This window comes from Balearica regulorum, chromosome 1 (genome assembly GCF_011004875.1).
Source record: "Balearica regulorum gibbericeps isolate bBalReg1 chromosome 1, bBalReg1.pri, whole genome shotgun sequence".
Lineage (NCBI taxonomy): Eukaryota > Metazoa > Chordata > Aves > Gruiformes > Gruidae > Balearica > Balearica regulorum.
In genome coordinates this window covers 167,066,066-167,080,264 of record NC_046184.1, presented here as the reverse complement: position 1 = coordinate 167,080,264, position 14,199 = coordinate 167,066,066, and positions in this window count along the sequence as shown.

Below are 14,199 nucleotides of genomic sequence, written 5' to 3'. Positions count from 1 at the left end.
CAAAACATAATTTTAAATAGGGGTCATGAAATAGGGGTATTAACTGCCCAGGCTCTTTATACAACACATGGAAAGATATGAGCTGTCTTAGAATCCAAGTTAACTTGACACTGAGATGGCTTCTTAGACCTAGACCAAGATATTAGCTGCACAGACTAAATGTTGCTCTCCAACCGCAAGTGTCTTTCCCTTTCTCCTTAACAAATGCATTGAATTTACCTTTTAAAATGTTGTCAAATACTCTTTTTAGAGAGTTGAGGTATGAATCTGCATGAAAAATCAAAATTCAGCACCTACTGCTACTCCTCTTGTCAAGAGACGGTTATCTGCTTATTTTAGGAATGTTTCAGGATCAATTTCTAGTATTGCTACTAAAGCACGTCCACTGTGTAGAAATGACCTCAAGATTTACCAGATAAAAGAAAGAACAGTTCCCTGAGTAGTGTCCATATTTTACAAAAGGTGAGATTCATCTTACCTAAATTTAGATATCCTGAATATAAATGGTGGTATCTGAAAAAGTTACCCCCAATGACTTCTACAGTATGTGGAGAAAAATGCTTAGGTTTAGGATATTAATCTGCTGACCTATTTTGAGCATATGCTTTAGGATGAGATTAGTTGATCCAAAAGTGCCCATACATGTGGCTAGCTCAGATACAGACGCTGTTTATGGTCAGCTGAATGCTACATGAGATAAATTCCAGACTTAAAACCAGAACCCATGTCCTTCCCTTTCCAGAAGAGAATGACTATGGGAAGAAAACAAAACAAAATAAAACAAAAAAACCCGAAGAATTCCTCCCTTACAGACCTTGAATTCTCTCCTAAACAACAGGATAACTTTAAATGGAAGGAAGGAGTGCAAGTTACCTCCCCTATTCCTTCAGTCCCAGCACCACATGCTAGAATATGGACACCTTACGCTGTTTATGAAAGTGAGTGGAAGATTCTTAAGAGATGGAAAATGGTTTAAACCACTGAAGACAGAGAGGAAATTGATCATTTGTTTTCTGTATCCTTGGTCATTGCTTTAACCCCCAAGTTATTCCTTAAAACAGATATTGACATTCATCATCTTTTTTAAAAGAAAAAGTCAACTAATGCTACATTACATATGGAGCCTGATTCCGTCAGCATGTGTGAGCACACCTTGAGAACTTCTTGTCACTTGATCCCCACTGGAGGCTTCCCTCCTCTACAGAAGCAGATGGGCACACTCTGATTAGCCTACAGCTAGTGATGAGGGTCAAAGTAGGTTCAATGGTTCATTTCTGGATTCTGATTAAATGCAGAGGTAAGCTAATCCAGACTTTGATTTCCTGAGCCAGCAAAGGAGGTGATTTCTCTGTGTACCCACTAGTCTTCACCAGATATTCTGCATATGCTCGCAGGCACATGAATTGATAAGATCTGCACCATGCAGTCTTCCTTCATTCTTATTTCCAGCACTACACCAGTCCATTAATTCTGATGCAGTTCTGTGAAAATGCAATGTTGTGGCTAGGCACTAAAAAAGCATAGAAAGTAAATTCCTCATTGAATTCAAGAAATTCCAGCATTTGTCCGTGATAATTGATATTTTCAGTATCGTAGCTTTCTATGAAATGCCTAAATTCTGCCCTTTCGATATCCTAACAGCTCATGGAGATAGGCCTTAAGAGCCTAAACCAGACTTAGGGCATCAGTGTCTCTCTCCTGGGGGAGAGAGATGCTGAAAGACATATGACAAGATTTATGTGCTGAGGTTTTGGGGGTTTGTTCTCTAATTCTATGGAATTCTGTGCAAAACACTTTATTCAAGGAAGTTATTTGGGCTGCATTATGTACAGAGTCCAATATTAATCATGATGATCTTGTCTGGCTTTAGAATATCTCAATTTATTTTAACAACCATGTTTTAAAAACATGCCTAACATATTTTTAAAAGAAAATGCTGCTTTTTGTGAATCATCCAAGAAACAATTGTTTTTTTAATGCTGTTATTATTCATATTACTATTGTTATTACAATTCTTTTTTTCCTTTCTTCACGCTTTCCAGAAAATTTCTTAAATTAAATGTGTTCAATTAAATTAAAAATACATTATTGAAGAATGAGATTATGAAATTCGTGAAATGTCAGAGGACAAGTCAAAAGCAATACAACAATTAAGTTCTTCTCCATATCTCTGTTTAAGAGTCAAAATTTGACTAAAGCAATATGCAATTTTTTTCTAGTCCCTTTATATATACATGTCTGAAGACAGATGCATTTTTCTTCTCCAGTCCTAATATTTATGTCTGAAATGACACTAGTAAATATCTTCTGGTCTTGTAGTATGGAGGATACTGAAAGGATCTCTTTTGTTGCATTATGCCATACTATACTATTAGAGGATTATGGAAACATGAACAAAATAGTTGTGTTCATGTTATTACTACTTGACACTAAGGAGACCCTGCACTGTTTCAAAATAAGATATAGCTTTCTGGAATACAGCTGTGACAAAATGTTCTGTCTCAGAGACTACCCACTCATTTCTCTGCTTGAAACTATAAAAATGGGATTTGCTTCCCATATACGTGGTGATATGTGTGATGGGAGGATACATCACATAAACCACGTAAGTCAGGTTGGCATCAGTCATGCGGTGATGATTAGTACCCTACATAATCCAGAGTGGAATCTAGAGTGGTTTCTGCTGAAGTAACTATTAGATGGAAATGCAGCTTCTACAAGATCAGCTCCATTTCCATGTTAGAAAAACATACATGTGTTTTGGTTTGCTGAAACAGAGAAAACATTTTGTTTTGGTTTGAGTCACTGTTAAACTACAACTTTTGGTGGGGCCTTGCAGGCATTTAGTTACAATGTTTCAAATTTGCCACTCTTTTCTTTCCAAGATTTATGGCTTGACTGTGCATTGAACGTCCTCAGTTTGAGATCACTTGCTGATTAGAACAGTCACATATCTGTAGGTCATCATGGGAAAAGTAGGCCTAATTTGAAGTCTAAGACCAGAGGAAATGCTGAAAGAAGAAAGATTTCAAGCTTAAAGTCCCATGGGAGAGTCTAGAACCTCAGAGACTGAATTTGGTATCTATAAGATTGGCTCAAAATTTAAAGTCTTTGTTCAGAATTTATTTTGGAATATGCTAAAGCAATTTTTCAATAGTCTTTTTAAAACACCTTTTCTGTCCTTTCCAGTTAATGTGAAAAAAAGCAAACAAATTCCAGAGAGCAGTCACTTAATGCAAGGGAGCTCTCCCTGCATTCCATTATTGCTCTTGCAGTTGTAAATTATGAGGGTTTGTGCCCTAAAAGCAAGATATCCAGTAAAGAAGCTGTGAGTGATGCAAATCACAGACCTTGTGTAGGCCGTGAGATGTGATATAACATAGTGTGGAGAAATAACGGTATTATGACACAGAAGATCACCTTTTCCTACTACGCCATCAGTGGAAAAAACCAGCCTTTTTCTTCAAAAGACTGTGTTGAAGACTTTTTGCAGGATGAAATCCACTCTATAGCTTTTTTATGGAATAAAAATCTAATCTGGCCTGACACCTATTAATTTTTTTATTCACTGAATGTTCTTTTTTCTCTTCCCCACCGCCCCATTTATTACAATCAAACAATATTAAATTTATTTACTGGTAAACAGAAATAAGCTTTCTTATATTTTCTTCATCATTCTAGATTATTTTTTTTAAGTATTATTCCTAAGATTTCCCAAAATTAGGATTCAATTTAAAGATGATTAGGTAATTTGTGTCATGTATTTCTCCTTGGTCACTGGTATCTTAAAAGAGGAATATTTTAGATGTCAAGCTGACTTCTGCTTTTTTTCAGTTCAGTTTGTGTCCTGCCTTTTTTTTTTTTTCATTTTGTCCAATGTTTTCATCTCATGCATCCTCTCAAAATCTGCTTGCATTATCCAATAGCAGCTATGCTTCAGGACCGCTACACGCTTCCTCACAGCAGCATCTTGTCAGCTCTAGCAGAGCCCTCAGTAGTGGAAGCTGCGAAAACAAGACTATACTGATAGACTACTCCTTTGCTGCAATGTCTCTCAATATACAGAGTTTTGAAGGCTGCCTCAGCAGTTTTGACTCTGAAGAGATCTCAGCAATACATAATAGTCAAGCATTCTCTAATGCTTTCAGAAATAAAGAACAGCTAGCATCCTCATCTCAACTTATAATTTCCCTATGTATGGCACTTTAGATGACGGCTTAATTGCATGCTAAGGCCAGTAGAAAGCATTATAAAAAAAAAAAAAAAAATCACTCACCTAAGAGATGATGTTAATCTGACTCTTTTTCAAACCTCAAATATGTTGATTAGTGTTCATTCAGTCTTGGAACTTTTTTTTTTTCCTCTGATGTGTTTTTCTTTTACTATATTAATTGCACCTTAAAGTAACTTGCCTGCTTGGCATTGTAAAACCTGGACATATTTGAAATTTCGTAAAATCCAAGCTTGACCTGATTTCTCCTGCTGGCATATGAGTAGACTAAGTGCAGTAGAAACAAAGCAGCAGCTAACCAATTTACACTGACATGGTTTTGTACTTCTAATAGCTAGGGCATCTGCTTAGCTGTTTCCTGTACTTAGCTCTTCCTGACCATGTGCAGATATATATGATTCACTAGAAAATTAGTCAGATGCTCATTAACACTCTGGAGTCCCACAGCAAGCTGTTCATTAACCTGTTAGGTAAATGTCTATATTTATTATTCGCTCAATCCAGTTGATACCCAATGGAATTTATGGAAAACAAAAGTCTGTCTAATCCAAAGGCCTTTGATCTTCCAAACCTGGGTTTCGAATTTCAGCTTCCCAGTCTTTTTCCAATGTATTTCAGTGGCATGAAACTAGATAATAAATAGTCTTTAGCAAATAACACATTTGTTAAAAAAAAAAAAAAAAAGAACTTTGTGTATCGCAAAATTTTCTAGTACGTTCAAATTCAGTTTTGAAAACTTACAGAAAGAAGATATATACAGCTTTAAAAAGGTAGGCATTCCTCTTAAGGGACCATTCTGTTTTTCTTGCTGGAGGAGTAAGAAAATTCTTTTGAAGATCTGTGATAGGTGTATTCAGGATCAGTAAAAAAACCCACATGACATTCTTAGTTTCATATTATCCTGACTACTGCCAGCCTAAAATTAATGACCAATACACTTCCTGAAAACGCTTATTCTGACTAGAAACATTTCACTTTATTTCATATTCTGTTTTAATTGGCATTTGATTTTCTCTGTAAACACATGCATGTAGATACTGTTCTGCATGCAAAGGGCAAGGAGAATACTGGGGGAATTCTCACCTGTGCTAACTCATGATACTCCCAAAAGGTTGACCACAGGTGTTTGAATAGAAACACAGATTGGCTGAAAACTGTGGGACTGTGTCCAAATTCTTAGAGTTGAGGAGCAGCTGCAACTATTATTATCTTTTGGACCTGTAAGAAATTAGCAAGCAGCACCAGTTGGAAATTGAGGAACTGTAAGTGTAAAACATTTTTACAAGGAGCCACTCGGAACTTTTTGTTATATGATTTTAGTTAAAACTCATTTGATGAATCAGTTAAATCCCAGACAATGAAGTACTTCCTGTTATGTTCCTTGACACTGAGGGATTACTGTCCAAAAATGATTCTGTGACAATAACTTTAGCTGTTAATAACTTTTTAATAACTTTTAAATATGCAGAGGGCAGCTGGTGGAAGTTCAGACTATTTATTCTGCGTTTTCAAGCAGTGGCACCAGGAAGAAGTCGAACCAGTTAATGTTATTTTTTCAGTAGTTTATCATGGATTTATATTCAGGTTTTTTCCTTCAAAAGTTTAAGTTAACTCAGGCACAAGAGACATTGCTAAAATGTGAGTACTACAGAACTGAAACATTTGTGATTGATTCATGTTTTTCAAACAAGGATACAGAAATGAACCATAAAGGAGTTTGTCCTACATATAAGACTGAAGAATTGGTCTTATTGAATCTGGGAGCTTAAATGGCAGATCAGATTATAATGGAATAAAACACTCAAAGTCATGTGGGAGACCCAGAATTAATCCCTTGAAATTGAATTTGCCAAGCAAAGAAGTCATGAAGTCTGGACTGAAGCATATGTAGTGTCTGTGATATTCCAGTCCTGAGGTAATAATGATAATTCCAAATTATTAATGGAAAAGAGAAGAAGAAAGGTGTTTTCTGAGTTCAGAGTTGGAGTCACACAGACAGATAGCAAGACAAAACAAAGGGAATATGCAGTGTTATGCAAAACAAGATGAGACAGCATTCAGTGTTTTGGAAAAGACATGAGAATTTCAATGGGTTTTGTAAGCATTTGCAAGAGCTAGAAGAATTTGCACAGCACAGACTTTTAGCCAAATGTAGTATTTATAGCAGCAGTAAATAGTGATTGAGCAAAAAGAACAGAATTATAAGCTTGAAAGTACAGGAGACATTTGCTAATTTTAAGCAGAACAGGCCAATGGGCTAGGAAGCTGCATTGAAGAAAATCGAACATACAAGGAGAAATAACATGATGAAATTCAAGGCTGATAGAGATCTTTTTCCCACTAAAAATGTAAGAATTAAATGTCCTTTTTAACAAATTAGAAAAAAGATACAATTTATGAAATTATATGGTTGCAAAAGACTCATTTGAGGGTTAAAAATATATTAGGACACTGGTTTCACTAAATAGTCATATGAATTTCTTTGAGAATTACATAACTTGAGGACATTCCTGATTAACTCAAAAACACTGATTAAAGATCCGTAATACATTCATTTCCAAAACTGAGGAACAAAAAGATAACCATCATGCTCAGGAAAACATGTAGAAATGACAAGCATTATGTTAATTTGTTATTTCTTGATAAAAATATATATAACACATACATATACAGTAAAAAAATCTCTTCACTTCTATAGGTTCTGAAATACTAAAATGTATACAAGGGAGACTTCTTCTGAAAGATCGTTGCAAATATTTTTCTACAGTTGATAAGTAAGAAAGCAAACTTCCATAATTCCCTTAGACATACACATCATATAAGGCAACTGTCATTTGATTAGAGTTTAGTAAGCAAGGTATTTCAAGGGAAGTGGTAACACTTTCCATCACAAGGGATGTATTAACATTTCTAGGAAAATGGTTTTATCTGGGTAGAAAAAGTGAAAAAGTATTCTAAATGTTTTTGGAAAGGGTCACTCTTCTTAGTTAAGGCAAAATACACAGGAATAGTCATTTCATATGGTAGAAGTTATTTTTCTTCCAGGTGAAGAAAGTTTCTCCTTCATGAGAATGAAAACTGGTAGAATAACAGTGTCTCATGCTGTCTTTCCAGAGTAGTTTTCAAAATGATTAGCAGAAGTAGATGTCTGGAAAAATCAAGGGAGAAGTATAAGCTCATGTCACCAAATATCCAATATGGGTTTTGAACTGTGAGAAGTGTACATCTAATTGACAAATAGCAACTGACTTCTTTCAGAAGTATTTGCTCAGCCATTCTACGGAACTGAAGCAATTTAATCTAAAAGATTATGTGTTGCTATATTTCTTTAGCATATCTATCTTGGGGGTAACTACCTCTGTATTTCAGCTACTGAATTCATAAAAACATCTGTTATGATTGGTACAAGTACCCTGGTGATAGAGAACTTTGATTTATAAAATCATAGACTCATAGAATCATCTAGCTGTGAAAAGAACTTCAGATCATGGAGTCCAACTGTTAACCTAGCACTGCCAAGTTCACCACTAAACCATGTCCCTACGCACACCTTTTAAATACCTCCAGGGATGATAACAAAAACTTCCTTGGGCAGCCTGTTCCAATGCTTACAAACCCTTTCAGTGAAGAAATTTTTCCTAATATCCAATCTAAACCTCCCCTGGCACAACTTGAGGCCATTTCCTCTTGTCCTATTGCTTGTCACTTGGGAGAAAAGACCGACACCCACCTGGGTACAACCTCCTTTCAGGTAGTTGTAGAGAGCGATGAGGTTTCCCCTCAGCCTCCTTTTCTCCAGGCTAAACAACTCCAGTTCCCTCAGCTGCTCCTCACACGACCTGTTCTCTAGACCCTTCACAAGCTTTGTTGCTCTTCTTTGGACCAGCACCTCAATGTCCTTCTTGCAGTGAGGGGCTCAAAACAGAACTCAGTACTTGATGTGCAGCCTCACCAGTGCCAAGTACAGGGGGACAGTCACTTCTCTAATGTGGTGGGTTGACCCTGGCTGGGGGCCAGGTGCCCACCAGAGCCCCTCTATCACTCCCCTCCTTAACTGGACAGGGGAGAAAAAGTATAACGAAAGGGTCATGGGTCATGATATGGACAGGGAGAGATCGTACATAAATTACCATCACAGGCAAAACAGACTCAACTTAGAAAAATTCACCTTATTTATTACCCAGAAAACAGAGTAGAGCAATGAGAAATAGAACAAAACCTTAAAACACCTTGTCCCACCCATCCCTCTTTTCCATCCAGTCTCAACTTTACTCCCAAATTCTCTACCTACTCCTGAGTGGCACAGGGGGACAGGGAATGAGAGTTCTGGTCAGTTCATCACACATTGTTTCTGTTGCTGCTTACTCCTCAGGGGGAGGACTCCTAACACTCTTTCCTCACTTAAGTGTGGGGTCCCTCCCACAGGAGACAGTCCTCCACAAACTTCTCCAATGTGAGTCCTCATGCACTGCAGTTCTTCATGAACTGCTCCAGCATAGGTCCCTACCACGGGATGCAGAGCTTCAGGAGCAGACTGCTCCAGCATGGGTCCCCCACGGGGTCACAAGTCCTGCCAGCAAACCTGCTCTGACGTGGGCTCCTCTCTCCACGGATCCACAGGTCCTGCCAGGAGCTTGCTCCAGCACAGGCTTCCCATGGGCCACAGCCTCCTTCAGGTGTCTCCACCTGCTCCGGCGTGAGGTCCTCCACGGGCTGCAGGTGGAATCTCTACACCCCCTCATCCTTCCTCCACGGGCTGCAGGGGGACAGCCTGCTTCACCATGGTCTTCTCCACGGGCTGCCGGGGAATCTCTGCTCTGGCACCTGGAGCATCTCCCCCCCTCCTTCTGCACTGACCTTGGTGTCTGCAAATTGTCTCACATCTTCTAACACTTCTCTCTGGCTGCAAAAGCTGCTGCTTTTTTTTGTTTAGGTTTCTGGTTTTTTTCCTTCTTAAATATGTTATTGCAGAAGCACTACCACTGTTGCTGATGGGCTCAACCTTGGCCAGCAATGGGTCCGTCTTGGAGTCGGCTGGCATTGGGTCTATCAGACATAGTGGAAGCTTCTAGCAGCTTCTTGCAGAAGCGACCCCTGCAGCCCCCCCCACCAAAACCTTGCCATGCAAACCCAACGTAGTCCTGCTGGCCACACTATTTCTGATACAAGCCAGGAAGTTGTTGGCCTTCTTGACGACCTGGGCACATGGGCACACTGCAGGCTCATATTCAGCCGGCTGTCAACCAGCACCGCCAGGTCCTTTTCTGCCAGGCAGATTTCCAGTCACTCATCCCTAAGCCTGTAGCATTGCATGGGGTTGTTGTGACCCAAGTGGGGTTGTTGTGTCCCAGCACTGAGCCTTCTTGAACCTCAATACAGCTGGCCTTGGCCCATTGATCCAGCCTGTCGAGATCTCTCTGTAGAGCCTTCCTACCCTCCAGCAGATCAACACTCCTGCCTAACTTGGTGTCATCTGCAAACTTACTGAGGGTGCACTTGATCCCCTTGTCCAGATCATTGATAAAGATATTAAAGAGAACTGGTCCCAGTACTGAGCCCTGAGGAACACCACTTGTGACTGGCTGCCAACTGGATTTAACTCCATTCACCCCAACTCTTTGAGCTTGGCCATCCAGCCAGTTTTTTTTACCCAGAGTAGTGTTTGCCTGAGAATGCTGTGGGAAACTATGCCAAAGGCTTTACTAAAGACTAGGTAGACAACATCCACAGCCTTTCCCTCATCCACTAAGCGGGTCATCTTGTCATAGAAGGAGATTAGGTTGGTCAGACAAGACCTACCTTTCCCACGTTGACTGGGCCTGTTCACCTGGTTGTCCAGTACGTCCCGCGTGATGGCAATCAAGATGATCTGCTCCATAACCTTCCCTGGCACTGAGGTCAGACTAACAGGCCTATAGTTCCTCAGATCCTCTTTCTGGCCCTTCTTGTAGATGGGCATTACATTGGCTAACCTCTAGTCATCTGGGACCTCCCTGGTTAGCCAGGACTGCTGATAAATGATGGAAAATGGTTTGGTGAGCACTTCTGCCAGCTCCCTCAGTACCCTTGGGTGGATCCTATCCAGCCCCATAGACCTGTGTGTGTCTAAGTGGTGCAGCAGGTCAGCAACCATTTCCCCTTGGATTATGGGGCTTCATTCTGCTCTCCGTCCCTGTCTTCCACCTCAGGGGGCTGGGTACCCTGAGAACAACTGGTCTTACTATTAAAGACTGAGGCAAAGAAGGAGTTAAGTACCTCAGCCTTTTCCTCAGCCTTTCCACTACGTTTCCCCCCACATCCAACAAAGGATGGAGATGTTCCTTAACCATCCTTTGTTGCTAATGTATTTATAAAGACTTTTTATCATCTTTTAGAGAAGTAGCCAGATTAAGTTCTGGCTGGTCTTTGACCCTATTTTCTCCCTGCACAACCTCATGACATTTGTGCAGTCCTCCCAAGTTGCCTGTTCCTTCCTCCAAATATCATAAACTCTTTTTTTTCCTGATTTTCAGCCAGTGTATCACTTGTTTTAGAAAATGTTCTAGAAGACATTAGGAATGCTTTGTAGGATACAAACCAGAGATTTTTAATGAGCCTAGATTATAGGCATTTAGTAGGTTATTTATTTTGAAATAAGCCTTCATTTCCTCAGTGGTAAAAGGTCAGTGCCTTTGAAAGTATCTCATTCAAAATCTTGTCCATTTAAATGTTTTCCAGTAGGTATGAGCACATCTAATGAATGACTTGCCAAATGAATGCTATCTTAGTAAGTCCTAATTATACCTTTTATGGAGATGTAAGTAATTACATATTGTTCTGAATCCACAAATTTCAATTAAACTATCATTCTTTCAACAGACTCTCAGTCTCCATTGACAGGCATTGCTAGAGGTGTTTGACAGGCAACTACAGTTTATTTCCAACTGTTCCCTTCCAGACAGAGATTGCTACATTTAACTCTGTGATGATAAGTGCCAATAGTCTAAAATATAAAATCATGTTCACCCACCACTGATAAAAGCAAATTTTGCCTGGAACATTTCATTGTGCCCTCTCTTTTGGTGAAGGACATAATGAAATGAACACACACCATCCATTTCTGAACACAGAAGAAATCTATACTGTCATCTTTTAGTTTCACAAGTGGGATATAATCTCCCATATCTGACGTAACAATACTTTCTGGAACAAAGAAACACTTTTGATGTGTAAAGAAAGGTATAAAAATGCAAGTACACTTTATTTTTCTCAAAATATGTCAGTTTTATTTCCTTCAAACAACATTTGGTTATATAGAGTTTCCACTACCGTGGTCATTGGCTTTGACTGTGTTCCATCTCATCAGGAAACAACTGACATACCATGTTTACCTTTGCAAAATAGTCTTCTGATGATGTTGTCCAGACAATAAAGTGTTAATTGTTTTCTGGGTTGTTTGCTTTGATATCTGTAATCATGGTTGCTCTTTATAATTGCTCTCATAACAGAACCTTTCACATGCAAATTAAACTGTCTTTTTATAACACTCTTATTAAAAATTATTATTCCCTCAGTGGGCTGAGACAGCATGGAGGTGACATATGTGTTCTCTAGGGGAAGGGATGGAACATCTGAATGCATGACAAGTCTTTGCTTCAGGAAAATAAATGCATCTTTGTGACTAAAATGAAATTAAGTGAATTTTATTTTGGTCTCATTTTGAAGAGATGTCTTGGAGTGCATTCATGAATACAAGGGAAAGATACAGTATTAATCCTTCGGTGATGGCAGCTAGGTTTCTGACTCATCTTCTTTGCACTATAAGTATTAAACTCTAGAATGACAGGATTATAATTTTTTTTTTACCCATAAAAATATCAACAATGAGGTTTAACAATATGAAAAGTTTTATTTTTCTTTTCATGCATACATATTGCTCTCATCAGTAGCAATGGGAATTAAGAAACAACTTTGGAGATGAAAAATAAAGAAAGAAGCTACTAAACCCCAAACAAAATCCATTACTTGTAGGCAAATAAAGACTGGATGACTTTCCCTCCCCTTCCCCTTCCCCTTCCCCTTCCCCTTCCCCTTCCCCTTCCTCTTCCTCTTCCCCTTCCCCTTCCCCTTCCCCTTCCCTTCCCTTCCCTTCCCTTCCTAACTTGAGTTGGAGCTCAACTATGCATGTCTTGTGTACCCATAGTTCTGAAGGCTTTGAGTAAAAAAAGTGCAAGAAGAAAACCCCTGAAGTGTTGAGTCATCACTGCACCACTGTGCTCATGAGGTTGTTCCTGAGTAGTAGCACGATTACATGATTGTCTGCATTGTATCTATGCACAGTACAGACAATAGAGATGAAGACTATGAGCTCTCATAAGGACTGTGGATCCCACTTGTCCCTCACGCTGGTAATAATCAGTGAAAACCTTTAGTACTTTAATCAGTACAAAAATAAATCTGAGTTCAATGATCAAAATTTAGCAGTATGTGAGGGAGAAGAAACATACTTTTCTCTAGTCTTTAATTTTTAATTCTTTAAAGTTTGTGTGATAATTAATGGTTGAATTCAGTGCTGTCAAACTGGGCAAGTAAAACAAGCCTAGATTTCGGTCTTCTAGTGATTGGTTCTCCTAGTACTTGTCTCAGCCGAATCCTACTACACAAACCTATGTTCTTCCTGAGATGGAAGTGATTTTGTATGTGGGTGTGAATCCAGTATTTATTTCACACAGGAAAAAACAATACAATGACATTTCATTCTTAGGATATTTATGAGGAAAAATATTGTCATGGTCACTTACATGAAAGTATAGAGTGCCAGGGACAGAAAACTGTTTCTCTGCAGTTAAAAATGAGAGTACTTAGGCAGTGCCAGGACACAGAGGTCTAGAAATTTATTAAGCTAAGTTAAAAGTAACATCTTGTGAAACAGCTGTCCAACGGTAGACTGTTTTTGTGAATCCCTTTTTATACTAGCTTTAATCAAGATAGTTGTTTCAAATGCTTCTGGGTGCCATAGCCAAATGGAACAACTTTAAATCCTTGAATTTATTTGGTTTCTACACATTGTGTACCTTTCAAATACATCCTTCAAAATATAAACATTCCCAAGGTCAAGTTACATAATAAAATTATACGAATGCAGTGTCATAAAATGTTAATAGTACTATGTGACTGAACATTCACAAAAAAATGGTAAAAATATTCACCTGCTTGAATGTACCTCTTTACCAATGCTAAGCTATACTGATGGATGGAGGAGTATGTCTACACAGATATACTGCAAAGCCCTTAAGTCCATTTTACATTTTAAAACATTATACATTTGCATCCATACCATACAGGCTATTGCACTTTAAGTCTGTCTTATTAGCAGATTATTCTCTAGTGCTAACAATCATTTTATTCCTAGTTGACATGCACAGTGCTACAGTAAGCCTAACCAATCAAAATTCAATTGTCAAGAGGCAGAAGAAATGTCTCCATGCATATTACACTCCATCAGCTTTCTTTTACTTTTTTTTAGTAAAAAAAAGCTTTTTTTTACTTCAAGTAAATAAGTCCGAAGACTTTTTAACCTAATTTACATAAAATGCATATTCACTTCTGTCCCCTCTTATGTGAAATAGATTTTTATCTTTAAATGCCTTCTTTGATACCAAGGATGGTGAAAGATACCTGAAAGTATATTATTGGTGCAGCTGGACTTTGTGTCAAGGGGGTCTGTGAGAACAGCCAGTCCTCAGTTTCCTCAGTGATCTTCAATGGATTTACATGACACTGTAACAGGACTAAGAAACATACTTCTGCTTGTAATCAGAACCTTGAAGGATCAACTCACAGAGAAAGGACTTTGCATGTGGATAACCCTACATTTTTAGATTGTATTGCGAACAGACAGGCAATGAAAAAGCAGTGAAAAACTAGGGATAGGCAGATTAAAAAGAATTAAGAAGGCGATGAAAAATCTCTGGAGGTAATATTAAGAG